This window comes from Sphaeramia orbicularis, chromosome 9, assembly GCF_902148855.1.
Source record: "Sphaeramia orbicularis chromosome 9, fSphaOr1.1, whole genome shotgun sequence".
NCBI lineage: Eukaryota > Metazoa > Chordata > Actinopteri > Kurtiformes > Apogonidae > Sphaeramia > Sphaeramia orbicularis.
The window spans coordinates 47,637,299-47,647,592 of NC_043965.1; the positions used below are offsets into that span (position 1 = coordinate 47,637,299).

Genomic DNA, 10,294 nt, shown 5'->3' on the forward strand with positions numbered 1-10,294 from the left:
TAAGCAGCTGTTTTGATACGGAAGCATATATCATTCACACAAAAAAATAAATTTGGCTCTTTTTCTGAATGACTGAGATACTGTTGTCTGAAAAAAATTACATTCAGCTCTTTTTTTCTGAATTAACGAGAAAATTATCTTGTAAATTGAGAAAAACCGAGCCGAATTTATTTTTTTGGGTGAATGCATTACGCTTTCGTACGTATCAAACAGCTGCTTAATTATAGCCAAATATTCCTCCATGATTCCATTTGTTTATTTTTTCCCTAGTAACGACTACTTCTGGGTCAGACACCCTAACTATACTGAAAATAGCAAAACAATGAAACGGTCGTTATCCGTTTTTTCCATTTTTAATTTGAGCACAAAATCGGGAAATGTAAAAATGAACCGTTATCCATTTTTCATTCTGGTTTTGAAAATGAATTTGATTTTTGGTTTTAAATTGAAAAACTAATGAACGAATGACACACGGATTTACAAGCTCCACTGCAAACTGGTTTGTTTTTTTGACACATGCTGCAAAGCTTTGGTGTCACAGCTAACACCACTAGCTCCTTTCCTCTTGACGGAGGATCTTAGTCCCAAGGTGCCGGACACAGCGTTAGAAAAACAGCTTTGTTCCTGTCACTGTCACTGAGCTCAAGAAGAAATAGTGACATTGCACTTTATTAACTTATTTTAGTTATTTATTCTATTTCTTTGCTCTATTTATTACCTCCGCCAGGACGTATTGTGATCACTTTGCTTTGTGTGCGTTTGTTTGTTTGTTTGTTTGTTTGTTTGTTTGTTTGTTTGTTTGTTTGTTTGTTTGTTAGCAAGATAACTCAAAAAGTTATGGATGGATTTTCATGAAATTTTCAGGAAATGTTGATACTGGCACAAGGAAGAAATTATCAAATTTTGGTGGTGATCGGGGTGTGGGGGGGCAGATCTCTCTTGGTGGAGGTCTGCACTCTCTAAGTGCTTTTCTTGTTATTATTGTGACTTCAAATTTATAATTTTTTATGTTCTTATCCTGTTTTTGTTTTTTTTTTAATCCCTGATGGTTTTTATCTTCTCTGGGTTTTTATTGTGTTTTATTGCATCTTGTTTTTATTTATTTGATCTTATTTATTTATTTTATTCTTTTACTTATCCATGCTGCTATACTGTTGAATGGTGGAACACTGAGCACTTTTTGTCCTGTCTGGAAGCTCGATCAAGTACCTGTCTAAGATGTTCAGTGTATGTCTTGCTGTAATGCCAAAAGCAATCACCTCAACTGCAAAACAAATCTACCCACAGGTACAAATAAAGTAACCCTTGAACCTTGGATTTTTGTTTCTTTAACCAAGCGAATAGTTTTTTCCTCTCCTCGCTGAGAAACTTCACGTTTTTTGACTGCTGTTCTTTTTACCTCCACCAGGAGGTATTGTAATCACTTTGCTTTGTGTGCGTGCGTGTGTGTTTGTTTGTGTGTTTGTTTGTTTGTTTGTTTGTTTGTTTGTTTGTTAGCAAAATAACTCAAAAAGTTATGGACAGATTTTCATGAAATTTTCAGGAAATGTTGATACTGGCACCAGGAAGAAATGATTAAATTTTGGTGGTGATCGGGGGTGGGGTTTGGTCCAATTAGAAGGAGAAGTGGACTCACATCATCAGAATGAACACAAGTGAAGGAAATAATGAACAAAATGCACAAAAATGATGAAAATACAAAAAATTAAATGAACACAAATGAAGAAAATAATGAACAAAATGCACAAAATGAAGAAAATATTAAAATTAAATGAACACAAATGAAGGAAATGATGAACAAAATGCACAAAAATGAAGAAAATATTAAAATTAAATGAACACAAATGAAGGAAATAATAAATAAAATGCACAAAAATGAAGAAAATATAAAAATTAAATGAACACAAATGAAGGAAATAATGAACAAAATGCACAAAAATGAAGAAAATACAAAAATAACATGAACACAAATTAAGAAAATAATTAACAAAATGCACAAAAATGAAGAAAATATAAATATTGAACAAAATTAAGGAAAATGAATATAAAAACACAATGAAGAAAAATTAAGAAAATAATGAAGGAAGTGAAGAAAAATGAAGAAAATATAAAAACAAAATGACCAAACATGAAGAAAATATTGAACAAAATGAACAAAAATGAATATAAAACAAAATGAAGAAAAATGAAGAAAACAATGAACAAAACGAACAAAAATGAAGAAAATATAAAAACAAAACTAGAAGCACTCGGAGAGCGCAGACCTCCGCCAAGGCTGATCATAGCGCCCCCTGTGGGCCCCCCCCCACGCCAAGGTTATGTTTTTGCCAGGGTTTGTTTGTTTGTTTGTTTGTTTGTCTGTCTGTCTGTTTGTCTGTCCGTTAGTGTGCAACATAACTCAAAAAGTTATGGACAGATTTTGATGAAATTTTCAGGGTTTGTTGGAAATGGGCCCCCCCACCCCCGATCACCACCAAAATTTAATCATTTCTTCCTTATCCCATTTCCAACAAACCCTGAAAATTTCATCAAAATCTGTCCATAACTTTTTGAGTTATGTTGCACACTAACGGACAGACAAACAGACAGACAGACAAACAAACAAACCCTGGCAAAAACATAACCTCCTTGGTGGAGGTAATGAAGTAAAATGAACAAAACAATGAACAAAATGAACAAAAATGAAGAAAATATTTTAAAAAATGAAGAAAATAATGACCAAAATGAAGAAAAATGAAGAAAATATAAAAACAAAATGAAGAAAATAATGACCAAAATGAAGAAAATATAAAACCAAAATGAAGAAAATAATGACCAAAATGAAGAAAATATAAAAACAAAATGAAGAAAAATGAAGAAAATAATGAACAAAATTGGGGGGGCAGATCTCTCTTGGCGGAGGTCTGCGCTCTCTGGGTGCTTTACTTGTTTCTGTTTTTTTTTTTTTCCTCCATTGGGAGAAATTTTGCATTTTTTTTTATATATCTTTAGTTTTTTTGACTTTTTGCCCGATTTTGAGCGAATCATATTTTTTGTATCTTTGAAAATAAACATAACGATTTTTGTTCGTAGTCGTGCATTTGGGTTTCATTCCTTGTTCAGTCGCGACAACAGAGGAGAAGGTGAAAACTCCAAATAGTCCTCGCTCTGAACCTGAGGTGTTCTTTCATTTTAATCCGCAAAAGGTCAAGCAAGATCTGCCTGGCAGGCGGCAGGGGTGGGGTGGGGGGGTACAGAGGAGTGTGAATAATTAGTGGTGGTGTTGCCATGGTGACAAAGTGCACTGTGGAGTGTGGAGTGAAGGGAGGGGATTGGTACACTGGGAGTGGACTTCCCACAGATTTGTGAGCCATCCCTGTGGAGCGAGCATAAAGGAATATCTCAGCTCTCCACAACCCAAAAACAGCATGTAGGCACTTAACCGCACATCAGCCCGCCTCTCTGTAATCCCCCAAGAATCGCTTCAGTTTGGGCTCCGGCCTGTTCTTCAACAAGCCTCTTAATGGTCCGCCTGCGTCCACCGCTCTTTTCCAATCAAAACACTCGTCCAAAATTCAATACGCGGCCCTTATGCATGGAACCGGCATAGGCTTCAACACACACTTGGATACAAGGGGAAATGACAACTAAAAGCTTTAAAACACAGCATCTTTGCAAACAAAACATCAATCTGTGTATTTTCACTACCTAACGTTGGATAATTGATATGACACGCTGCATATCTGTGATGAAATAGGCTTTTTTTTTGCCTTTATTTATCAGGTTTACATAAAAAAAACACCACACTACAGTCTTAAATTACACATCAAAAACAGCAGGATAAAAAAATAATGAAAAATGCTGGCTGGAAGCAAACAGCTCACAGGCAGAGGCAATAAACAGGATCAGATTTAATTTGAAAATGATGGGGAAAAAAAAGAGAAAATACAGCACATTACCTTGAAGAAATGATTAAATAATTTAGGGTAATTGGAAAATTTGATAAAACACTCTTATTAATAGACAACAGTGTGAAAACCACAGAGACACTTGAAGTTATTTTCAAAGTAAAACAAGAAGCAAAAAGACTGTGTTCACGCAGCGAACAGCCAACATCTTAACTGGATAAATTCACACACGTTTTAAATCAAATATCTAAACAGATCTTATGTACTATATTATTATTATTATTATTATTATTATTATTATTATTATTATTATTATTATTATCACAACCCAGTCACTGGAATAAAATATTTCTATTGTACATTTCTAGATCTATTTTGAACCTTCTTTTTTTGATTATATATATATATATATATATATATATATATATATATATATATATTTTTTTTTTTTTTTTTTTTTGTTTTTTTGTTTTTTGTTTTTTTTTGTTTTTTTTGTTTTTTTTTGTTTTGTTTTTTTTTTGTTTTGTTTTGTTTTGTTTTGTTTTGTTTCTATTTAACTGTTTTATGGCTAATTTGAAACAATGTCTTACCATTATGGCATGAGGATGAGAGGAAATATAGTACATCTCCTTGTGAACTCTAAACTCTTGATGTATAAAAAGAAAGAAAAATACTTGGGGCTATGTTTTGGGTTGACCGTGCAACAGTTTGAAATCTTCTTGGAAATACTCGCACCACATATAAAGGGGTCCTTCCATGAAACTGGGTTTATTTTGGTACCTGGCACTTCGCCAGCTTTTTTAGAATCAATAATAAAAGAGAAATTTAGACATACCCCCCCCCCCCCCCAGGATGTACCTAATGATGACCTCAGAGAAATACAAAAAATATATACTCTTGCTCTGAGCCGTCCCATAATTAGTGAATTATTAATAAAATATTGGGGGCCACAAACAGGACCAAAATTGGGAAATGAAAAGCTACCTAGATGTCAGTGCATTTGATCTGGAAAACATGGCTGTAAATGGTCTTATATACCACTATAGATAACACTGGTCTACAATTTTTTAGAAATGATTTGCTTCAGACATTAAATGTGCTAAATGTTACATATTTTAATAAGATTAATTGGAAAATAAATGACAAAAGTGCCGGTTTGCTGATTTTTTCAAGGTATATGATTAAGTGTTATTACACATATATATTTGTTTATGTACATTTATATAATAGTTTTATAAATCTTCCACTAAATAGAACTTGTAAAGTGAATGTATTCTAATGTGCAGACAGTGTTTTGAAGTAGATCTTGTAGCTCTGAGACAAATATTCCTTTTGAGTCAAACCCATTCTCTTGTTAATTCTTGAGTTTCACATTTTGACCCAAGGCTGTATCTTGGAAACTTCAGCCAACCAGCATTTTTGACTTGATTTTTCTTTATCAGTGACTCTCATGTGGTAAAATTTCATTACTTTTATTCTGGAAGCATTTTCCTTGTAGACCAGTGTAAACAGCCTGATCACAATCAAGGTGTACAAGTATATTTGCATCAGTTATTAATCAGTATTGTAAAAAGATCCCCCCAAAACCATTCCTAAAATGTTTCTTTGCCCATCTTATTACTAGATCTTGCAATCTTCCAAATTTGAAGAAAATCAGATAAAAACTGATAAAATGGCGACCCAATGAGCGTGAAAACATGTGCACAATTTTATTGTTATAAGAGAGCAAAATTATTGTACATATTGTTTTGTAACACAATAAATAATTACTACTCAACTCCTGTGTCTTTTTTTATTACAAAAAAAAAAAAAACACATCACATTGCTTTTCATTTATTGATCATTTTTGTTGAACAGCTGTTTGATTATCAATTCTTATTTTCTGTATTAAGACAATCAACCATTTTGTTCTGAAAACCCTTCTTTTACAGCCCTTTAACTGTAATAATAGAATGGGAACCTGTTATTTCAGTATTATTATGACTAAATATGCACAACTAGACAGATTTTGCTCTGCTCCCTGGCTGCAGAAAATTTGGTAACAATGTGTCAAACGGATGTTTACTTCGAATCGCATGTTTTCAATGGTGCGTTGTTCACCAAAATTCATGTAGTGTCCGTACACCAATATACTTCCATCAATAATATGGTGTATATGCCTTATAGATATATTGTTATAACTTGTTCACAAATGTTTATTTCCTCCTGTACCAGGAAGACTTAGTTACAGATCTAACACAGATGCCACCATGTGGTAAGCCAGATTTCCATTCCAGTCTTGTAGAGTCTGTACACCAAGTAGTGTCTGTACACCATATCAGAATATGTGGGTCTAATTTTATTGTTTCTGTCAATATATGGAATTTTTCAGCACACATGCTTTGGACACGACATCTATGCAATAAACAATGTATGATTATCCTGAGTGCTGAAACATTTGTATATCTTTGTAGGCATTAAATATGGAGGCTGTTAGGCTGGAGTGTCCGTACACCCAATAATTTCTGATTTGACAGGGGTACAAGCCTGGGAAATTTTTAGTAGACACCATAATACAAAAATATTTTGGACTTTAAAAGAGAAATATCAGACAAATAAAATGGCCTGTCTGATTTTTTGATAGAGCAGTATTATTTTTTATCTATATGTGCACCCTTTCTGGTACCCTGGATTGTGATCAGGCCGAAAGACAGTGTGTTAAAGTTGACAGTCCAAGTGGTTTTTCTAATCCAGATATGTGGGTCTGTCATGGATGGGCAGTCTCATTCCCATTGTGTCCACTTGTGTTACATGCAGAACCTGCCCATTTAAACACAAATAAATCGTGAGGGATTTTTCAACAGCGGTCATTTGTGTGAAACACTCTGCCTTGTATATTTAATTTGATTCCCAAAATGTACCTGTGAGAAAATAAAATATTCGAAAAAATAGTAGCATGTAATTTTCGTGTCCTTTTTACCACGTTACATGTAGTTGGAAGTGGTAGTAATTTATTTGTCCATTTAACGGAACACGATATATACATACATACAGTTTGGATTTCTCCATTAAACATGGGTGAAAAGGAAGGTTGCAGAAACAAAACAAGATAACAAGATGGTGCAGTTTTAAACAATAATATAAATAAAACAAATAATACAATCTAAGCAAATCTCAGACTTATACTGATAATTGGTTAAGTTTATCCAGATATTTTATATTTATTGAATACCTGAGTTTTAAACATCCTTTTTAATGTGGTGACTGATGTGCATGGAGGTTGTTCCATAATTTTACTCCAGTTACAGATGTACATTTGCCTTTTGTGTCGGTCCTTGCTTTTATTTTCTTGAACATACAGGTCCCCCTAAGGTTGGACTGGGACTCTGGATGAGACCAGCTCCTGTATGCAGGGTGGAAGTGGGCTGTTGTGTGCCTTATAGATGAACACAGCAGTGTGGAGGTTAACCAGATCCTCTAATTATAGAATATTTTCAGATTTTTGTATGTGTGTCAAATAAAAATGTGTTATATCTGAAAAATAACTTATTTTATCTCAGTAAATATTTATTCTTAAAATAGACCCAAACTTGCTTCATACCATTAGTCTCCATCTCGTTTGAATTCTTACCCCCTCTGTCCTGCTTTTAGGGACCAGTTTCATAGAAGCACCCAAAGAGAAAACACAACACAACCCTGCAATGACTGGCAGAGTGCTTGAGGTGAACATTTCCGTTGTCATTCCTCTTCCAAATGGCAGATAATTAGTTGGACTTGATTTGTTTAATCATCCAATGATGATTGCTATAACCATGGCAATCATCGTTATGACAGAAGAGATGTTTGACTTTAGGCCAAAGGCTCCTGTAATAGTCTTTAGTTGTCTGGTGACAGGGCTTTTTAAAGGGTGGAGAGACTGGTGGAGGAGGTTAACGATATAATAATTAACAGATTAATCAGATGAACATTGGTTTCCTAAGCATGAGGTCATATTTTAGTGTTTCATTGTGTAGCTGGGTCTAGATACTTTATTTTTTTTAATTTTTTTTGGCTAAAATGAATTTGATCATGTAATAGTTTGCTATCATATTTTGCAAATAAACGTTAGTTTTAGATGACATTTAGTCTATATTATGTATATTATTATGGACGGAGGCAGTAATTCCAGGTGTAGATTACTGCACAAAGTGAGAATTTTATTTTCCTTGGTCAGGATATGTACAGTCAGTCCAGCCTGGATTTACAAGGCTGACAATTAACCCTTTCATGCATACTGGTCACTCCAGTGGACAGTTCTTCTTCAGCTGTTCTCTTGTTATTTCATAGGTTTTGTTGTTTTAGTTCCATATCAGTTAACACAGTGGACACTCATGCATACACTGACATTCATCCCATTACTGTAACTTTCCTGTTCTTGATAAACCTAATTTGCACTATTATATTTGAGTATAAATCAATTGCTAATTGTTATTAGACTGTAATTAACAATTTGTTTTAAGAAACAAAAACATGTTGTTTTTTGCTTATTGTCTGAGTGTGTAATGGCTAGTATTATAGTTTGAATGTATTAAAGTATTTTAAAGTATTAAAATGTGAGAGAATGTCAGACTAGCGGCATTAAAAATGTTTTTATTTCATAGTTTTCACACAGTATGTCGTTTCAAAAATGAAACACATGGTGTCCAGCTGAGTGGAGATTTTTGTAACTTCACGAAAAATAGGTTCATAAAAAATTTCACATTGTTTTTTTCATGCCTAAAGAGGAATAAAAATAGTCAGAAAAAAATCTCCTAATTCATGCATGAAAGGGTTAATACTGAACAAACACGAACTCAAACTATGAATTATGAAAGAGCTGCAGCATCTGAAACCGACCACAATGAACATTTGACAGATAAACAGAACCACAGTGCTTCAGCTTCAGACTCACAGTTTGTCTGTTATGGATTGGGATTGTCTCTGTCAACTCACCATAGATTTTTTATTAAAAAGTTTTTATTTTGTGTTTTTATGTTCATGCTTTCTTATATTCTTCATTTCATAGGTCTTATGTATCTCATTGTTGTTTTTTGTAGTTTTGTTTGTTTTGTTTTGTTTTCTTCTCTCTCTTCTGACCAGTTTACTCAGTTCTGGTTGTAGTTATTGTCATCATTATAATTGTCTCCATGGTTGTTGCTGTTTGTATTGTTGATACTTTCTTGTGAGGGTCTTCGCCACCTTCTTCTCTCTTATTTTCTCCCCTTCTTCTACCCCCCCACCCCCACCCCCATGTCAGGTCCGGCATCGAAATGTGGTTCAACAAAACTCATAATAAACACAGTAGAATATCAAAGGGCGCTTCATATACTTTATGAAGTTACCCTTGGCAAAGGAAATTTGTTCAGCACCAGAAGGAACCAGACTACCATTCTGCTGTTAGAACGCTGGACAAGACAAGTAGGGGAAAAAAAAAAAAAAAAGTAGTGTGAGATACTCCCTGGTAGAATGTCCAAATAAAAGAGGATACACAAGCAAAGGTGTTAGAAAAATGGGCAATGATGACTGGGAGTACAGTTGGTGTCGGCTGCTGCCTTATCGGTACAGACAGCTGCCTATCAGCCAGCTGAGCCCATAAAAGAGAAAAAAAAAAAAAAAGTTTTTATTTTTATCAATTACTAGAAATTTCAAGTGACCCCGTTTGAATTCCAGGCGACCCCACGAGGGGTCCTGACCCCAAGGTTGAAAAACACTGGGTTAGAGAGTAGTTGTTTTTTCACCATGCGGGAAAATGTGTGATAGTTTGTAATTGTTAAGATATGAGATAAGTTATTTAGTTTAAACACAGAGCGTATTGAACATGAATATGTCCCCGTGGCACCGCCGGATCCGACCCTTCTGTGACAATTTTTTCTAGAGCAGGGGTGTCAAACTCATTTTAGTTCAGGGGCCACATTCAGCCTAATATGATCTGAAGTGGGCCGGACCAGTAAAATAATATAAATAGGATAATAACTTTTGAATGAAAAAAGTACAGTTCTGTAATAAAAATGTTTACATCTACAAATTGTACTCGAACATAACATGAACAAGTATGAACAACCTGAAAATTCTTAAGTAAAATTAGTGCAATGTTAACAATATTACGCCTTAGTTTATTATTTATACATGTGAATCATAACTTAACCCTTTCATGCATGAATTTTGAGAACCTTAATCAAGATTTTTTCTTGAGTGATTTTATTCCTTTTTAGGCTTTAAAAAAAAAAAACAACGCAAAAACATTTTTTTATGATGCTATTTTTCATGGAGTTGAGAAAATGTCCACTAAGCTGGACACCATATGTTTAATTTTTGAGGAAGCAAAGAAACATGTATTTACAGATATACTGTGAGAAAACTATGAAATAAAAACATTCTAATGCTGCTAATATGATGTTTTCTTACATTTT

The 10,294-nt window shown here is 34.0% G+C and overlaps 1 protein-coding gene across 1 annotated transcript in view; it reads right to left on the reverse strand.

Moving 5' to 3' along the window:
• Positions 1-10,294, reverse strand: part of tmem8b (transmembrane protein 8B) — a 156,303-nt gene that overhangs the window by 101,565 nt on the left and 44,444 nt on the right. The gene's annotated exons all lie outside the window — the stretch shown is intronic.